The sequence below is a fragment of the Suncus etruscus genome, chromosome 10 (genome assembly GCF_024139225.1).
Source record: "Suncus etruscus isolate mSunEtr1 chromosome 10, mSunEtr1.pri.cur, whole genome shotgun sequence".
Lineage (NCBI taxonomy): Eukaryota > Metazoa > Chordata > Mammalia > Eulipotyphla > Soricidae > Suncus > Suncus etruscus.
In genome coordinates, this window is record NC_064857.1 from 34,150,355 (window position 1) to 34,171,685 (window position 21,331).

General features: G+C 37.9%; 1 pseudogene; it reads left to right on the forward strand.

Moving 5' to 3' along the window:
* The first annotated feature begins 7,883 nt into the window (after window positions 1–7,883).
* Window positions 7,884–17,499, forward strand: LOC126020124 (ran-binding protein 6-like; annotated as a pseudogene).
* Window positions 17,500–21,331: the final 3,832 nt, after the last annotated feature.

Sequence of the window (21,331 nt, forward strand, 5' to 3'; positions counted from 1 at the left end):
GAAGGGAGTAGGGACATGAGGAAAAGGGCCCATGAGATCTGCTCTCCATTACCTTGATGGTGCCTAGGAAATGGGTTGTTTGAATTACCAGGAGTCTCAAACTCAATTTACCTGGGGGCCGCAGGAGGCAAAGTCGGGGTGAGGCAGGGCCGCATAAGGGATTTTGCTTACCGAATATTCGCAATAAAAAATCGCATTACTAAGAAAAAATCGCAAAAGAAATCGAATTAAACATTTGCATACCCCGAACGGAACTGCTAGGGTTTAATGCGATTTTTTTTCTTACTAATGCGATTTTTACTGCGATTATTTGGTAAGCGAATAATCACGAATACTGTGATATTTGAAGGTCGGCCACAAAATGTTGTATGGAGGGCTGCAAACAGACCACAGCCACGGGTTTGAGACCCCTGAATTAGACACTACTAGAAATGTCTGACTATATATTGCAAAGACATCTATTAGAAGGTAAATATTATATACTCCATTCCAAGCTAAAGACTGAATAATATCTTGAATGTTCTGCTTGTGGAGTTTCAGTGAATTTTGCTGAGGGAAAAAAAAAAGATTGGATCATTTGACTGAACTCACACAATGGAGTTGCATTGTGGGGCATGTCTTTAAGTGACTGTCTGATTCTCATAAACCTAATTGTTGAAAAGAGAGTCCCATCCTATATCCTACTGATATCAAGCTCTAGGCTTAATCTAGGGCTTGGTTCTCAAAATGAGGGTCCTTCCCTCTTTGAGCAGGTGTTTCAAGGGAAGGGAATCTTAGGCAGGGTCCTTGAAGGCAAGGTACAAAAAAATGAGAATCTTTGTAGAACAAAAAGAGCAAACAAATTGTAGTTCTTCCTCTCTCTGTGGAAGTCTTGAGTGGCTGAAACTTCTAGCATCCCTCTCCTTTTTCGTGCACTTCCTGGAGCATTTGGTTAAGACTTACCATTCATGGAAGTAGGTTGGATTCTCATTCCACTTTCTATTGCTCACTGGATCATCCCTGTTAGCTGCTCCAGATGAGAGGAGAAACAATGGAGGGGAGAGGTTGCCTCTCCATCCTGCTGACCAATCAGGGACAAAAGTTTCGGATAATCGTGATCTGGCTCCTAGTGTGTCTGTTAAGAGGCGGTTCAAGGAGCTAAGAAAGAACAAGCATAGAAAGAGAGACGGAAATAAAGAAGTGATAGGCCAGGATCTAGTTGTAAAAGTGGCTCAAGCTGTGAAGCTGTGGCATTTACTCTGGGATGGCGACCTGAACCACACCAGCATTGCTAACCTCTCAAAAGACTCACCATAATTGTATGCTTTTGTTTTGTTTTGTTAGATTGGGGGTCACACGTGACAGGACTCAGAGGTTACTCCTGGCTCTGTGCTGAAAAATCACCCCTGGCAGGCTTTGAGGACCACATAGGATGTTGGGAAAGAACTCAGGTCGGCTGCCTGCAAGGTAAAGGCCCTACCTCTGTGCTCTCACTCTGGCCCAAATGACTCATCATTTTATTTTTTTAATTTTTTATGCCTCATCATTTTAATAAACTCTTGGCTCCCCTAAGTTCTTTCTTCTTTCTTTTTCGGTTTTTTTTTGGGGGGGGGCCACACCCAGTGATGCTCAGGTGTTATTATTGGCTATGCGCTCAGAAATCGCTCCTAGCTTGGGGGACCTAGCATATGGGACTCCAGGGAATCGAACTGTGGTCCGTCCTAGGCTAGGGCAGACAAGGCAGACGCCTTATCCCTTGCGCCACCATTCCAAGCCCTTGACTCCCCTAAGTTCTGACTAGACCAACCTACGCTCAACTGTCCCTCTAGCAGAGAAACCGCCTTTCCAGGCTACAAGTTGACTCACCTGGACCTTTCTTGCAGCAAGCACACCAAGAGCAGGGCTAGTATGGGTGGGGAGGCCGGGGGTTCCTGGTCAACCCCTTTGAAAACGGTTCGAGGGAGGGGAAACGGGTAGAGGTTTGAGGGGGTTTTTTGCTATTAGGGGAAGAGGATTTAGGGTTTTGAGGGGGAGGGTGGGGATTAACGGGTAAAAGGAAGGGGCGAGGGGTGGGTTTGGAAAGAGAAGAGGATGTGGGGTGCTGAATTGGGGGTTTGGGCTGACGGGAAGATCTTGTGAGGGAGAGAGGAGGTGGTCTTAAAAGGTTGGGGGAGATTTGGGGGCGGTTGAGGAGTCTTTGGGAAAGGGGGTGATGGGGTTGGGAGGCTTCAGGGTATAGATTGGGAAGGTGGGTGGAGGTCTTGGGAGAAGAGATCTTGGGAGAAGGCTGAGGTGATTGGGGAGGAGGCTTGGGTTCAGGAGTGGTGGGATGGGGACTAGGTAAGGCAGTTGGGGAAGGGGCTCTGGGAAAAACAGGGGAGAGATCTTGACGGGGAGGGAGAGGGTGATGCAGTGGGGGTAGTTTCCTATCTTGACAGGGACAGGGAGGGCGTTTTGATTTCCGAGGCATGTCTTCGAACTGCTCCAACTGGAGTTCTCTCAAATGGAACAGGAGCTGGAGGGCGGTACCTGCCTTATATACCTCCAGTGACCTCACGACTTCCTGTGACACTAGCCCTTTATGACATCCCACCATTTCTGCTTGTCTATCAGCCTGATGGCTGGAGAGCCTGTTTTCTTTGCTGACTCTAAACGTGAAGTAGCCAAGTTCTTAAATTTGGGGAAAGACTTTCCTTTCCTCCAGAAGTCTGGGTTCCACTCAGACACCTTGCAGGGTCTGCATGTCTCTTGCGTGGAATGGCGGCTTCTCTGCTTGGCCTTCCTGCTATCTCTGAGCTCTGAGCTCTGAGGTCTCACTAGATCTCACATCTATGCTAACATTCCTCAAAACACTTGCAGGGATGCAAGCTCAGCCCAGTGACCTGGTGGAACTCCCAGTTCCTAAATTCCTAAAGTGGCTGCCCCTCCACTTGTCCACTTTTAAAACTTACTTGATTTGAAGATCACGTATTACATAGTGCACACAATACATTAGTTTTAAGATCGCGGAATGACTTTTTCTTAGCTCCTGATTTTTCTTATGTACCATGAGATTGTACCTCATTGTTATTTTGATTTGCATCTCCTTGATGATCAGTAATGCGGAGCAATTTTTCATGTGCCTTTTGGTCATTTGTATTTCTTCTTTAAGGAGTTGTCTGTTGGCTTCTTTCCCCCATTTTTTGATTGGTTGAGAGGTATTTTCCTTGTTAAGTTCTGTGAGTACCTTGGATGTCTTAGATATTAGCTTCTTATATGATTGGGTGAATAATTTCTCCCATTCTGTGCATGGTCCTTTTATTCTACTCATTATATTCTTTGAAGTGTAGTTGCTTCTCAGCTTAATATTGTCCAATCTGTTTAACTCCACTTTCATTTGTTTGGGCAGTTATCTTTTTCTGTGACCATGCCTTTAGTCTCAATATTATGAAGTGTTTTACTATATATTCTTCCACATACCTTATGGTTACAGGTCTGTTATCAAGGTTTTAATCCATTTGGATTTGATCTTTGTTCCAAACACCACATGTTGAAGAGGCTTTCCTTGCTCCATTTTACATTTTTTGCCCCTTTTCCAAAATTAATTGATCGCATGTCTGGGGAACATTGTTTGATACTCAAGTTTGAGTCTTTCTTTATTCCAATACCATGCTGTTTTAATGACTGTTCTTTTGTAGAACAATCTAAAGTTTGAAAAAGTAATGCCTCCATCTTTTTTTTTCTTTAAGGTTGTGGGAAGTTATTGTTCCAAATAAATTTCAGGAGTGTTTGATCCATTTCTTTGAAGAATGTTATGGGTATCCTTAAAGGAATTGCGTTAAATCTGTACAATGCTTTGAGGATTATTTCTATTTTAATGATATTAAACCTCCCAATACATGAACAGGGTATGTTTCTCCATTTCCTTTCTATTCCCATCTTGTTGAGATTTTTATCATAAATGGATGTTGGACCTTATTGAATGCTTTCTCTGCATCTATGATCATTTGGTCTCATTTTTCTTTTGTTGAAATGGTATATTATATTGATTGATTTATATGTTGAACCATCCTTGCATTCCTGGAATGAAACCATCTAATATGACCTTTTGGTGAGGCATTGTTTACTATGTGCCAGGATTTTGTTGAGAATCTTTGCATTGCATTCATATGAAATATTGGTTTGTACTTTTTATTTTTGCCGAATCTCTGTCTTGTTTTGGTATCAGGATGATTTTACCTTCATAAAACCTATTAGGAAGTGTTTCTGTTTTATCCATTTCCTGAAAGAGCTTGAAAAAGATTGGTATTAGTTCATCATAAAGATTTGAAAGAATTTTTTAGTGTATCCATCTAGGTCTGAGCTTTTGTTTGGGGGAAGACTTCTGATTACCATTTTAATTTCCTTAGTAATGATCGGTCTATTTAGATAAGCAAAATATTCTGGTTTAATCATGAAAGATTATGAGTCCAGAACTTATCCATTTTTCCAGGTTCTCATGTTTTATGGCATAGAGTTTCTCAAAGTAGTCACTAAATACCCTTTGATATACTGTATTACCTGTAATGATGTCCCTCTTCTCATTTCTAATCCAATTTACTAAACCTCTCTATATCCCGTTCTTTGTTAGTGTTAACAGTGGTTTATCAATCTTGTTTATTTTTCAAAGAACTAACTTTTGCTTTTGTTGATTTTTCGGATTTTTTTGAACTTCCAATTCATTAATTTTCTCTAAGCATTTTTATTTACTTCTGCCTTTCTATTATTGGTTCATTTTGTTGATCATTTTATAATTTTATAAGCTGTGTCATTAGGTTATTTATGTAGATCCCTTTTTTTTCCTGATGAGTGCTTACAAAGCTTTAAATTTTCCTCTTAAAACTGCTTTTGCTGTGTCCCACAATTCTGATAATTTGTGTGTTCATTTGCATTTGTTTCCAGGAATATTTGGATTTCCTCTTTGATTTCATTTCAGGCTCACTGGTTGTTCAGTAGTGAGCTCTTAAATTTCCAGGTGTTACAGTTTTTTTCTGTGTCCCTTTGTAGTTCAATTATAATTTCAGTACTTCGTGATCTGAGAAGGTAATCTTTACAATTTCTATCCTCTAGATTTTATGTAGGTATGTCTTTTGGGGCCAGCATGTGGTCTATCGTGGACTGAAAAATGTGGGAGGTGAAATGAAAACCTCACTGAAACGCCTCTCTAACAAAGTAATAGTAGCTGAGGACCGAATTAGTGAATTGGAAGATGAGAGGCATAACAACTCATTCCAACAAAAGATAATGGAAAAGAGCTTTAAAACAAATGACCAGACAATGGAAAAATTCTCAAAGAATGTGAACCTATGAAAATAGATGTCTTTCATAAACTCAACAGAAATAATATCACAATCATTGAGTACCATAAGCCCAGGAAAAAATACCCAGAAAGAATCAACAGTCAAGGACATAATCACAGAGAAACTCCCAGAGCTACACAGTGCATGCAACCCAATCGTGCATGACTGAAGAGTACCAGCTAAAATAGACCCTAAGAAAAGCTCCACAAGACACATTCTAGTCACAATTATGAATCCCACAAATAGGGACAGGATACTGAAAGCAGCAAGATCCAGAAGGAAAATTACATTCATTGGAACACCCTTAAGATTTACAGTAAAACGCTGCTTCGCACCATCCTGACCTCAATATGGAATGTACAGATTCCAGGACCTTTAATGCAGAGGCGTGAGATCAACAACAGAGACTGTGAAAGATATAACTGTATGGGCACCACAGACAATGACTGGTATTGGACAAACTGGTTTGCCTGGAGCCTAGAAATGGTCTTCTGTCAGGAAACTTAAGGGGTAAGGTCTCCTTGTACTTAGGCCAAAGTTTTTCCTTTCCATGACCCCCATACTTTGGTGGGCACATGCAAACGATAATTGCCACACTAACATTGTTTTTATAGTGCTCCTTTGACTCCAAACCTTAAAAAAAGTTGATGGTCGCTATCACTAACAAGTATAAATAGCACAAACCTGAGAACAATAATCCATGTTTATTTATAAGAATTGTGTCCTTGTGGTGTCTTATAAATAATGCACTGTATGCAGTACTGAATAGTTGCATCATGCTGATATATTTGATTTTGTGTGTATCCTGTAATTGTTATAATGTTTTCAGAGAACTTACTGTAAAGAACAAGATATACCTTTGATGTACTATACTAAGCATTGAATGTGTTTGAGTTTAGAATGGTAATACTTCCCTATTAAAAAAAATAAATAAAATGATAATGATTTTCTTTAAAAAAAAAAAAAGAAAGAAAGAAAGAAAAAGATTTACAGTAAACCTGTCACAAGGAACAAGGAACTCTCAAGGCCAGAAAGCAGAGGTAGGATACAGGGACAAAACTCAATGAAATGTATGTTTTGCCTAGAATACTGCACTCAGCCTGACTTACTTTCATGTTTGAAGGAAGTATATATATAGCTTTGTGGATAAGCAATAGCTCAGTCACTTTACAGCCACAAAACCAGCCTTAAAAGAAAAAGTGAAAGGTCTACTTTAAGACAAGACAGACCAAAAGACACACCAAACTTTTACATAAAGATTACACTAAATCCCAGGACAACTATCTCTCTCAATGTTAATAGACTAAATGCAACAGTTCAGAGACACACAATGCTAAAATGGAACATAATGCTAAACCCAACATTTTGCTGCCTACAAGAAACACATCTGAATAATCAAAACAAACATAGACTCATTATCAAAGGTTGGAGGACAATCATCCAAGCAGAGGTCAAAGCAATGTGGCCTGTGCTAGACACGGTTGTCTCCTGTGGCTCCTCCCCCTTTAAGCTTGTGCTCAGTCCTAGGCCACTAAGGCTCACATATGTTAGCGTCATATTTGGGAGAAGGAGCAGCCTAAATTGGATGGTGTGCATCCAACATCCAAGATTTTTTTTCAACCTCCCTCCACCCCCACCACTACCTATGAGCAAAGGCAAGTTTCATAGGTCATACACCAGGCTGTCCTTCTCCAGACAGAAACTATAGAGCCAACTCCTCATCTGGGGGATACTGTTGGCAGAGGAAGTCTAGAATCTCCTTCCATGTGAAATTGCTTGAAGAAGTCTCCCATCCGCATCAGCTCCCCAGTTAAAATATTTCAAAATCTCACAGGTACCGGACTGTGGGTTGGCCTTTGTAGCAACGATGGAACCCTGAGTGTGAGCCACTGGGGAAGGAGGCTGCAGCCGAATCTCTGCAGGACAGAACTGATGGTTCAGAAGCCCTGAATGCACTACCTGATCTTTTGGTTCCCCTAGAAAGCAAGAATACTTCCAATCTCCAGGCTGCTCAACAGTTTCCTTCCCTTATTTGTTTTGGGTTTGAGGGCTCATCCAGCTGTGCTCAAGGGTTACCCCTTTTTCTGAACTAAGGAATCGCTAAGGGGACCATAAAGGTGCTAGAGATTGAACCCAGACTGGCCAAATACAAGGCTAGAATCCTACTCACTGTAATGTAGCTCCAGCCCTTCCCCCTATTTTGTAAGGAGGAGGAATTGGAGGTATTGAGCCAACTACAAATAGAACAGAGAGCAAGTCCACCAAGTGGGTTTGGTGGCTTAAGAGAGGACGGAGGTTTATGGGACAAAAGTCTTAACCTGTGTCTTCCTAAGGTAACATGGATTCCTGCCTTGGAACTAACAGACTTTCAGGTTCAAACCACCCTGCTTTAAACTCCCAGAGGCGTGGCCACATTGATGGAGAGCTGCCTCCTTGCAGAAGGTACTGTGCTCCAATAAGAGCTGTCCCGAGGTGCAGAGGGATGGCGGCAGTGGTGGGAAGTTCCAACGTAGGCAAGTGAAATGGTGCATATGGCTCCAGCCTGGGATTGCCTGTGGGGCCGGGGTTCTTTAGAGCTAAAGCCGCATGGCCAGCCACGTGGCCTGGGGAGTGCCCCACAGTTTATCTGCTTCTGGACAACTTGGTGATGATAATAGGGGGGAAAAAAAGAAGGAGTAAAAGAACAGAAGTCAGTGATGCCCAGAAGAAGCTGATTTTTAAAACCTCCTGCGTTTGAACTGTTTCAGGTTATCTCTAAATTCTAGTTGCATAATTGTCTTGCTGGTTTAAATGTGTTTTATAGTTTTCCTAATTAATATTTCCTAATTGCATAATATTTTATGGTGTATCTTACTGTTGTAGCCTGGTTTCAAACTGTTTTTTTCTGAAGAAATGTTCTTGTAATCTTGTTTAGGTAAGTTTAATGAAAGAAACTTAGGTTGTTCCAGTATAAAAGTGCATTAAGAATTTTAAACTAGGGGCCGGTGTGGTGGCGCTAGAGGTAAGGTGTCTCTGCCTTGCCAGCGCTAGCCTAGGACAGACCGCGATTGGATTCCCCTGGCGTCCCATATGGTCTCCCAAGCCAGGAGCAACTTCTGAGTGCATCGCCAGGAGTAACCCCTGAGCATTACCAGGTGTGGCCCAAAAACCAAAAAAAAAAGAAAAAAATTTAAACTATAGGTGTATTTTGCAGTAAAGTTTTGTTAATGGAAAAGGCTGATATTTTAATTATACACTTTAAACTTTGTTGTTATGGACAATACTAGGGTTCCTGCCTTTGGCTGGCAAAGGCCGGAAAACAAAAAACTTTGTAACCTTGTCTCATTTTATTTCTGTTTTTTTTTAATTATTAAATTATCTTTATTTAAACACCGTGATTACAAATATGATTGTAGTTGTATATATATATATATATATATATATATATATAGAACACCCCCTTCACCAGTGCAACATTCCCACCACAATGTCCCAGATCTCCCTCCTCCCCACCCACCCACACCTGTACTTGAGACAGGCTTTCTACTTCCCTCATTCATTCACATTGTTATGATAGTTCTCAGTGTAGTTATTTCTCTGCACTCAGCACTCTATGTGGTGAGCTAAACAAAGAACTGGAAGATGTTTCTCCAACTCCCTGCCTATCTTACCCAGATAGTAAAATCTGGGAGGGGTCTGTGGTTGGTGATTGGAGTGGCCTGGGGATGGGTGGAAGAGCTGCAGCAGAGAAAGCAGGAAGGAAGACACAGCAGGAAGAGAAGAGACACAGGTTGGGTGCAGAGAGGCTGGTTAGTTTAGAAGCCATGTGAAAAATATGTCAGTGGCAGTTAGAGTCTTGTAATAAAGCTGGATGTCTCCTAAAACTTCATCTGACTGCTGTGGGTCATTTCCTCACCAGTACCCTGATACCTACAGACCTGCCAGGCCAGTCATCCATTCTCCATATTGGGACTCTATAATTAATATTTAATAAAACACTCATTAGTCCCCATTTACATATTTTATGAACCATTTCATGTTTTAAAGTATGCATCCATCTCTATAACTCAGGACTCAAGATTTTGGGTCAGTTGCTTTCAAGCCAAATGCCCTACCACTGCACTATCATTCTGGCCCCTATTTCTTCATTTTGATAGTAGCTATTCTTACATGTCTAAGGTGATATCTCAATATAATTTTAATATAATTTTACTGATGATATATGATGTTAAATACTCCTTATGCACATCTTGGACATCTGTGTGTTCTCTTTGACAAAAGATAGATATTTCATAGACTTTATTATTGTAACATAATCTTTATTATTGTAACTGAGTAGTACAAATTAGTCCTAAACTAATTTGAGTAAGAAAAATTTAAATTAATATGGTTTCTCACGCTTGTGTTTTATTTCTAGAAATTCAGGCCCAGTAAAGCTGGAATTCAAGATGATTTAGGTTAATTAATAATTATTTATGCGATACACCAGAGTTACTGACACCAGGGCCATGATATCTACAATATTGGATATTGAACATCTGGACTAAAACTTGAACAAAATCTCCTGGAGCTTTTCAGTGAACTCTAATCTATTTTAAATTTTTTTTACAATATTAAGATTCTACTTCTAGTCAGATCTAAGGCTTGGTGAAATTGAGCCCAGTGTCTCACACACACAAGGCAGGCAGTCTACCATTAAACCTCAGAACACTAGTTGCCAGGAAATCATCTTAGCAAAATGGATGAAAGACTTATTTAAAGAAAACTATAAATATCTATTAAAAGAAATAAAGAGGACACAAGGAAATGAAAACACGTCATAAATTGGTAACATTGATGCTAATAAAATGTCAATCTTTGCAAAAAAACATTGTGCAAACTTAATACAACTTCTAAAAAATACTTATGACATAGATCAAATACTGTTAAAGTTTAGTTGGAATAATAAATACTAAATAGTCAAAGAAATCTTTGGGAAAAGAAGTTGGCAGGTTTCTCTTTCCCCGAATTGAAACTCTAGTATAAAACAACTGCAATCAAAACTGTGATACTGGAATAAGAATAACCTCTCACACCATTGGAATAGAATTAAGATCCCAAAAACAGACGTTTCCGATTTTAGTTGAAAGGTGTATGGTTCCAATTTTAGTAGATGTGTTGTAGAAAGAAGCACATAGTCGGTATTTGGATAGTTAATCTTCAGTAAGGGAACAAAAAGTATGAATTGGAGTGAAGAAAGCTTATTCTGGGGCTGGAGTGATAGCACAGCAGATAGGATGTTGGCTTTGCATATGGCTGAACCAGGACCAACTCTAGGTCTCCTGAAAATGCCAGGAGTGATTTCTGAGGGTAGAGCCAGGAGTAACTCCTGAACACCACCAGATGTGGCCTCAAAAAAACAAAACAAAACAAAAAAGGAAGCTTATTTAACAAGCATTGTTTGAAAACGAGCTGATCATAAATAAAATAATAAAGTCAGACCCCTTTTAATAGCATAAATAAAAACAAAAGTAAAACAAAAATAATATAACCTCAACATCAAATCTAAATACATAGATTACATTGATAAAACATAGGTAGAACACTTCATGAAACTGAATTTAGAGGTATTCTCAATGATTCAATAACATTGGTCCTGTAAATATAAGCAAAGATAAGTTATAATTAGATCATAAAAACTATATTAAACTGAGAAGCTTCTGCACTTCAAAGCAGATGATAATCAGAATAAAAGTTTGTGAGAGAATGTTTGCTTACCACTCAACTGGTAAAGTGTTGATATTCAAGACATATAAAGTAATCAGTAGAACTTTACAAGAATAACACGACAAAAATCATAAAAATGGGTAAGAGATAAATATAAGCCTTTCCAAAGAACATGTAGATATTTAGAAAATAATATGAAAAACTGCTCTGCATCATTTATCAACATTAAAAGTAAATCAAAGCACCAACAAAATATCACCTCAAACCAGTGAGACTGATACACAAATGACAAAGAACAAAAGCATTCTGTGTCGGTGTGGATGTGCAGAAAAAGGGACCCTTATTCAATACTGATAGGAATGTTAACTAGTTCAGGGGTTTTTGGAAAAGTGATACAATTCTCATAAAACTAAAAATTGAGCTTCTATATACCCAGCAATTCCACTTCTTGACATTTACCCAATACTATGTATGAAAGTCAACATTAACAATTTTATAAACTAGTGTGCACAAGTTAACCTGAGATGAAGCTAAATGGCAGGGTTGAATACTGAAAACAGGTGATGGCTTTATCTAATAAGTTAATAAAACTACTTTATTCTGGCAATGGATCATAGACTTAGGTAGTAATTACCTATGTGCATGTTTTTAGGTCTCATTTATTTCTAATCTATTCCTGGATAATACCTGAGGAGTCTTACAGTTCGACATTGAATCATAAGCCACTTGAAGTTCTTGTATTCCTCCCTTGTTAACACCCCTCACTACACTATCTTTGAGGTCTGAGCATTCACACAAAATTACAGATAGGTAAGCAAAGTGCAAATGATCAGTGGAAAAGGTCAATGCTATTTTACCTTCAGATGACAGACAGAACTACTCTCTTATAGTTGTTAGTAAGAACATGCTTAGATGTTTGTGAATGAATGTAGCTCAGTTGCATTAGCATGTGCAAGGAAACCAATCTTACATAAAAATGAAGAAGTAGTCACAAGTTACTGTCTTCTGCCTGGAACTACCACTGCTACCCACCACCACCACCCCCCAAAAAAGATAGAAGTTAAAGACTTAAGCAGATGTTCATTTCCAATCCTTTCAAATTGTGACTTTTTGACATCTTTCTCGGCAACCCACCAACCACTACTTCTTCTTTTTTGTGCCTACCTTCCTGAGTTCCTGTTCCACACCTCATACCATATGTAAAGTAGCACTGATCCAGTTACATGGCTTTAGACAGTAGTTGTTAAAGAAAATAATATAAGTTTTCCATTAAGAGAGTCGCTTTAACAGAAGATGTATAAAATTGTAGATTAGAGATTTATTCAAGAAATGGAGAGAAAAGAATTAGAATCATTAGGAGAAAATAGTTTATAAGATTTAATCTGCAAAATGGTAGTACTAAAAGGAATCTGTAACATTAACAGAATATACAAGGTCTATACAAATTACTCACAAAGGCTCATTCCACAAAACCTAAAAAAAATCTCATTGTTAAATGGGGAGAGGAAATCAACACAAAATGTACCTGCTACACTAGTAGTCTAGGGGCTACGAGTGGAGGTATGGATGTAAGTTGGGAACTATGGTGAAGGGAGGTCAAAACTGGTGGCAGGAATGACCCTACTTCATTGTCACTATATGACTGAAATACAATTGTGAAATACTTATGACTCACAATGGTCTCAATAAAAAATTTAAAAAAATATTTGAGCCCAACACTAACTGCAACATTATTCACAATAGTCAAGACATGTCCACTAATGTATGACTGGATAGAGGTATGGTGGTTGAACCTTGAGCGCATTATGCCAAGTGAAATAAGTTAGGCAGAAAAAAGACAAATACTATATGAGCTCACTAACCTGCACAATACAGAAACAAAACTTTACAGATAAAGTCAACAGATCAATAGTTCTGCCAGACACAGAGGTAGGGGGTGTATTAAATACGTGAAGATAGCAAAAAGGCACAACTTCTGTTGAACAAATGAAATATTTGAAAGCTGCCAAGAAAATAAACATTGAATTCTTATCGTACATGCATCAGCACTATGAGTGGAGTTGGATAATGATGACCAGATTAGTTGTGGTGATCATTTCACAATATAAGAAAATATAAATCATTATGCTATATCCTTAAAGTTTACAAAATAGAATGGGTCAAATATGGCATAATAAAAATTATAGTTAGTGGTGCTTGTCAAGTGTCCCAAAACAATTATACTCTTTTAGCAAGCTTTAACAATGTAGTCCTAATTTGAGAGGTAACATCATTATTTTGACTTTCTATATTTCACAGATTCAGAAAGCAAAACAAGGGAATGTTGTATAACTTATTTAAAGGGAACTAGCCAGTAGCATGCAAAAATGGAAGTACTAGATTTCATTCTCTACTGTATCACTTCAAAGACACTAAGGTAGACAGTAGTTAAGTGTTTCACTTAAATAACTCAGCCAAATGGATTACTGAATTTCCCAGAGGGAAAGCATCTGCTATCTATCCTATTTATATATATGTGAAAATTTATTAATATGTGAAAATCAATGTGGAAGATAGTCATTTTATTTTCCATTTATTTCTAAAACATTTATTAAGCACCAACTCTATTCTATGCACTATGCCAAGAATAATAAACACAGTGGGCAGACTCAGAAACCTACTGCAAACAAGACCATATGTCCCATACCATGTGAAATGTGATGCTTATTTGAATTGTCAATTGAGCCGTGGGTCATTCAGAGCTTAATCTACTGCTGGATGAAATAAAATGAGTTTCTCATAGGCTAATTCTATCCTAATGTTTCCTCTTGACTTAATTGTAATTCTTGGCATGTAGGAAAGGTGCTGAAACCAAATCCACAGAGGAGGTCTTGAGTTTTATCTGCATTATTGTGTTGACCTATTTTCTCAACATTAATTGTGCTTGTATTAAGGATACTAGAATTTTGTATTTTGGCTTGCTTAGAACTCAAAATAAAAAACTTGAGAATGACTCAAAATAATATTTTAAGCAAATAGTATTTTCTCCTTTCCTGGAACTAAATATAATCTACTGTTTTATTTCCACTTTGTTAAAGTTTAGCTTAAATGTCACTCTCTCTAAAAAGTCTCACTAGTCACTAATTTAGCTCAACCTGCAGAAATAGCAATAAAAATACTAGTAATAATAACAATACAATATAGTTAAAATTAATTAATTAAATAATAAAAATTAAGAAACTATAAAATAATAATATATTACTGGTAATAATAACCGTTAATTTTTATCAGACATCTAACTGCTAATTACCAGCCTCCCTTCTATGTGCAAGCTGATTGAATGGAGTACTGTTTGCTTATAAGGGAAATAAAATGCAGAAAGGATAAGGATAGTGGTAGTGGGAAATGAATACTGTTGAAGAAATGAATGTTGGGCCCAAATTCAACTATGAACAAAGTGATTTAATTTTTAAAAATTTAAAATTTTTTAATTTTTTTTTAAAAATTGGGGGGAACAGAGCTACAGCACAGGGGTAGGGCATTTGCCTTGAATGAGGCTGACCTAGGACGAAACTGGATTCAATTCCTGGCATCCCATATGGTCCACTGAGTCTGTCTTGAGTGATTTTTGAGCGCTGAGCAGGAGCAACCCCTGAGTACTTTGGTGTGTGACCCAAAACCAACCCCCTCCCCAATTTTTCTTTTAGTTTGCTTTGATAGAGTATGATGGTGGCTACCATGTCTGCAGGGTTATGGGCAATGGTGTCAAGAAAACAAGAGTTTTACCACATGCTGAAGTATCTGATAAACCCAGTTGTATGATGTGGAGGCAAGCCAAGGAAGTCCATTAAAATATCCCAGGATCCTCATCAAGGGTGGCCTGCACTATGCTTGGACAGAGGTCACAGATTTTTTTCACCTAACTTTTAAAAAAGATTCATGAAACAGTGATTGCAGCTCTATTGCATACCATGGAAATCAAGCTAATCAGTGTGTGCAAATATATGCAGCTTCTGCTCTTATTATTTTTATTGAAGACTGCCCCAAATCTTTACTAGTGTTGTATTTGGATGGTATCTACTTTCCACATTGGTAATTAAGCTTTAAGAGTTGATTCAGGGTGCCAGAGCGATGGTGCAGAGGTAGGTCATCGCCTTCCATGTGGCCAACCCAGGACAGACCGCCATTCAATCCCCCTGCGTCCCATATGGTCTCCCAAGCCAGAAGTGATTTCTGAGTGCATAGACAGGACTAACCCTTGAGCGTCACTAGGTATGGCCCAAAAAAAAATCCAAAAAAAAAAGAGTTGACTTAGAATGAAACTAATTTGGCCTTGGAACAGCTTGTAACAAATATTGCCTCAGTTACAGGTACTATATAAGAAAAAATTGTTCCATATTATGATATATATTCCATAGATCTAAACCCTCATTAAAGCATATTTTTGACTTTGCAGTTGAGAGAGAACTCAAGCTACTAACAGGAAAAACTATTGAATATATTAATCATTTTGGACTTGCTGTTGGAAAGGAAAAATTCATGCAAGAAGCAGCTTTGGACTTTAAGACTTCTCAGACTTAAGTAATATGGAAAAGTATGGATGACCCACAGACCTCTTACATAGTTTCTCCGTGGACTAGAATGTGTACAATTCTTGGAAATGACTTTCAGCAATACCTTATTCTTCTTATTTTGCCCTTACTAATGCTGTTTCAGCTAAATCTGTTGTTGCTCTCTTACATACACAAAATGTGAAGAAGACGAGTGATGGTGATGATGACTGGCAATTTGTAAATCTTGGAGACCAGCAAAGTTTTAGAATTATAACTTCAGGACCTAAAGCAAAAGCAACTGCTTGTCAGATATTGGTGTATTATGCTAAGGAGTTAAAAGAAGGCTTTGTAAACTATACAGAACAAGTTGTAAAGCTAATGGTTCCTTGACTAACATTTTATTTTCATGACAGTGTTCTAGTGGCAGCATCAGAATCTATGCCTTTTCTCCTAGAATGTGCAAAAGTTTGTGGACTTGAGTTTCTTGCACAGATGTGGCAGTTTGTATATAATCCTTTAAGCAAGGCGTTTGGCATTGAACCTGCTACAGATGTACTCTCAGAAATAATGAGTTCTTTTGCAAGGTCTATTAAAATAATGGGTGATGGATGGATGATGAGCACTTGGAAGAAATAGGAGAAAAACTGAAAGCAACACTAGAAGGGCACTTGAAAAACTAAGAATTTTTTTCTTTATTTAAATCTTTATTTTAGAACCATGATTACAAGCGTGATTGTAATTGGGTTTCAGTCATAAAGAGAACATCCCAAGAATTGAGACTAGTTAAAAGACAGGAAGAAAGCTATGACCAACTGTTAGTTTACTGTTCTCATCCTAATCAGTATTCATACTTTACCCTAAAGTATAATCTGATATGAGATTATTGGATTACTCTCTACTTGGTATTCCTCCTCTAGCCTAGGGTGTGGCCTGGTTCTTGCGAATAAAAGCATGGGTTTGAAGAAGGCAGGTGCTCATTCTTTGGTATTCCTCCCTAAGTTGCTTTCCTTTTTAGGAGCAGAAGCCTTGTGTGGTGGGAATCTTAGCTTGAGTGTCGGATTTCCTGAACCAGGTCTTGTACCTTTTCACCGTGTGGATTATTTCCTGCATCAATGTTTGCTTCCAGATCCATGTCTTCATCCCGTCAGATCCTAGATTTGGAGCCTAGTGGTCCGATTATAATCAACAAGTTAAGATGTCTCTACAAGATATGGATGAATGTGATGCTTAGATTCTTACCAAAGTATCATATATTTTGCACTCATTATTAAACACTTATAAAGAAACTACTTAACCATCGCTTTAACAGCTGCTTCCACTAATTTCAAATCTAATTTGATCTAGAAGGCCCTGGCCAGACAGACAGTGGGAATTGTGCATAGAGTACTGCAGTCCAACATCAGTTAAATATGTAGAATACTTTCAGTGACCAATGCTGCTAAATATGCAAGATAACAACCCTGAAATCAGGCAAGCTACTGCTTATGGCCTGGTTGTTATGGCACAATTTGGTGGAGACGATTATTGCTCTTTTTGCTCAGAAACTGTTCTGTTGCTGATAAAAGTTATTAAGTATGCAAATTGCAAAACCCAAAAATGTTTCTTGCCACAGAGAATTACATCTAGGCAGTATGGAGGATTTTGAGATTTAAACCACACTGTGTAAATGTGGATGAAATATTTCCACATTGGTTGTTCTGGCTTCCACTTCATAAGGATATAAGAAGCTACTCAGACTTTGAGTTTTCTTTGTGACTTAATTGAAAGTAACCCAGCTGTACTTGGTCCAAGTAATTCCAATCTTCCCAAAATGCTTGGTATAATCACAGGAGGAAAAAAATTTTGAGACTATTAACTATGAAGATTCTTGTGCCAAGGACCTTGCAAATGTCATACTTCAGGCACAGACTTCTGAAGAATTGTGGCTGGAGTGCATATCTCAACTTGATGAGATTGAAGCCTCATTGGAGTTAACTTTTGATTGAAGCAGTTTATTCTCACTTGAATATCATCTACCATGAAAGTAATTTAGTGTTGTAAAGGATTCTGTTACAATTGAGAGAATTCTTCTCTTACTGCTATTCATATTATTTCCATGTGTTTCTCCAGAATTAATCCATGTTACAGCCTTCTGCTCATGCCCTTGGTTCATCTTGCATCATCTTCTGTTCATCTTATTTTCCTCTAAAACACAAAGCTCAGTAATGTCTTAAAATGTGTGTTACCTTTTCCATGGTTGATCTGAAGTATATAAAGTGTATTTGTCTAAATTCTTGATGTGTTGTCAAGATGTCATGTTGCCTATCCAAGAACCTAAGAGTTCACAAAAACAGAATTAGAGAACTTCCAGGACAAACATCTTGGAAATTTTGAGTAAAGAAATAGTAGCAGGCTTATTCTTCTTTGATAATCCTCCTTTTCATGGATACTGCAATAGAAAATTTTGAGATAATACAGTGGGTTTGGGAAATTTTCTCTAGCATATCCTACATAATTATTTCATAGTGTTCTCCTGAGAAATGCGTGCGATATAGTCATATTAAAGTCCCCAAATATGCTTCACTGAGAGTTAAGGAGAGCTTTAAAGTCATCTTATCTTTATTTTCTAAGATATCTGGGATTCTAAAACAATAGTTATAGAAAGGTTTATCCTTTTATGTCTAATGTAAGACACACGTAATGGACTAAGTTTTTGACAAATAGTAAAAAATCAAATTTGTGTAACTCGATCAGTTTTAAGTGTTAGAGCAAACTATTATATTGTGTGTCTGTATGCCATTACCCTTACAAAACTGTTCAGCAAAGAAGCCCTAATACAAAGTGAGGTTTAAATAAAGTTCTATTTTGATATTCTTAATATATTGTGTTGTAGCACCAAAAAGTATTGTGAAATGAGAGAAAGGCAAAGTTTTATCTTTAAATATAAAAAAGAACAACTATCTTTTAGAAGCCAACGAGCATTATAGGAAACAGTTTATAAATTTGGTTAATAAGAATGTTGGAATATAATAGACTTTTTTTAGGGTCTAAAACTTTCTGCTCATCTAATTAGTGATCCAGAGTTTAAGAATAAAAGCATCTATGATGTTTGGAGAACTATATGAGTATTATTATGTATGTAAAGTATTTAGCAAATATTTAAGACCCATTAAGAATAAAACATAGCTGATATTACTGTTCTTTATACCTCAAACAAATTTTTTGTTTGTTTTTGTTTTGGAGCCACACCCATTGATGCTCAGGGGTTACTCGTGGCTATGAGCTCAGAAATTGCTCCTGGCTTGGGGGGACCATATGGAACACAGGGGGATCGAACCGCAGTCTGTCCTAGACTAGCACTTGCAAGGCAGACGTCTTACCTCTAGCACCACCACTCCAGCCCCTGGACCTCAAACAAATTTTTTTAAAGAAACAATTGGTCAAACACTCAGCCATGTTATGGATAACTGAAAAATAAGGATGTAATAGTTATCAACTGATAAATTATGGTGTGTTTGTTATCCAGTAAGATTTGAAATATTAGATGTTTATTTATTAAAAATCATAAATAAACTAGGAAACATGCTTTAAGAGCTTTATTAAAAGTCACAAATTTAGTTTTGGACCCAGAATCCATACACAGATGCCATATTTTTAGGAATATATTTGTGTTTGTTTGTGTTGTGTTTGCTTTTCACTTCTAAAGTGATATTCAGAGAGTATGATGTCAGTCTCTGTGATTCTTAGTTTCCTCCAGCCTTGTGGTACTCAGGAATACTGGAACTACTCTGGTGGTGTGAAGAAGGTCATTTGGTGCTTGGAATCAAACCCATGATTGTCACATGCACTAATCCCTATACCAAATCTCCATTCCCTAGGACAAAACTTTATGGCATATTTTTGATACAAGAATATATATACTACATCAAATATTAAATACACTGCTACACTAAATATATTCAATATACATCAAAACTTCATGATTATTATAAATGGGATGCACTTAATTGCTTCCCAATTTCTTCCTGGTGATATAAACCTTCCTCTCACTTAGAATTGGATTTTCCTTCAAACCCTCTTGGTTAGCAGCAGTACTAAAACACACCTTTGGATATGACAATATGAGTTCAAGGCATATTAGAAGGAACAAGCTTTATTTAAAGTCCAAATTTCATCTTTCTTCATGATTGAACTAGGTATTATGTAATCTTGTAAAGAAATAATACCAACTGTATTGCTGAAATTTTTTAATCTGATAAATATTATCTGAGTCAACATAGATGTCCCCAATTTAGAGTCATCTTGGTTCTGTCAAAGCTTTCACTTGTGCCTCACTCAATGCACAAGTGGATCAGAACACCAACCTTGAGAGAACAGATGTCTTCTTGGATCCTGAACTCCCTGAAATTGTGCCTCTTCTATAACCCATTGCCAAACTCTCCTTCAGATTTTTGATCCATTATCTCAGAAATTTACACATCTTTTTGTACCTTCAGGTGCCTTCCAGCTCAGGTCTCTAGGGGAACATTAATATTAACTACCCTACCACCCAATCAATTGAATGCTGGCAAGGGTAGGGGCCCAGGGAACAAATGGAGAGAAAAAAAGCCAAAATGTGACACCTGAAGAGAGATGTTCTTTTTGTTTTGTTTTTTTGTTTTTGTTTCTTTGGGGGGTCATACCTGGCAGCGTTCAGGGATTACTCCTGGCTCTGTGCTCAGAAATCACCCCTGGCAGGCACAGGGGACAATATATGGGATGCTGGGGTTCGTACCACCGTCCTTCTGCATGAAAGGCAAACGCCTAACCTCCATGCTATCTCTCTGGCCCCAAGAGAGATGTTCTTAACAGCCCTCGTCTTGCTGAAAACTTTTGGAGATGTCAAGAAGTTATGAAGTAATTGCTTGGCATATATGAATGACTATGATTTTGTTAAAACCCAGTGGCCTTCAGCCTTGTATCATCTGTCAGTTCACACTGAATGTCCTGGAGTAGTTTAGTCTCCACCTCAAAGAAAATAGTGCCCAGGATTCAAGAGCGACTCACTGAGTGGGAAAAACTATTCACCCAATACCCATCAGATAAGGGGCTAATCTCCAAAATATACAAGGCACAGACAGAACTTTACAAGAAAAAATATCTAACCCCATCAAAATATGGGGAGAAGAAATGAACAGACACTTTGACAAAGAAGAAATACAAATGGCCAAAAGACACATGAAAAAATGCTCCGCATCACTAATCGTCAGGGAAATGCAAATCAAAACAACTATGAAGTACCATCTCACGCCACAGAGATTGGCGCACATCACAAAAAATGGCAATAAGCAGTGCTGTCGGGGATGTGGAGAGAAAGGAACTCTTATTCACTGCTGGTGGGAATGCCGTCTAGTCCAACCTTTATGGAAAGCGATATGGAGATTCCTCCAAAAACTGGAAATTGAGCTCCCATACGATCCAGCTATACCACTCCTATGAATATACCCTAAGAACACAAAATAAAATACAAAAATCCCTTCCTCACAACTATATTCATTGCAGTATGATTTACCATAGCAAGACTCTGGAAACAATCAAGATGCCCTTCAAGAAACTGTGGTACATATACACAATGGAGTATTAAGCAGCCATCAGGAGAGATGAAGTCATGAAATTTCCCTATACATGGATGTACATGGAATCTATTATGCTGAGTGAAATAAGTTGGAGGGAGAGAAAAAATGCAGAATATTCTCACTCATCTATGGGTTTTAAGAAAAATAAAAGACATTTTTGCAGTAATTCTCAGAGAGAAAAGAGAGGAGGACTGGAAGGTCCAGCTCACTATATGAAGTTGAC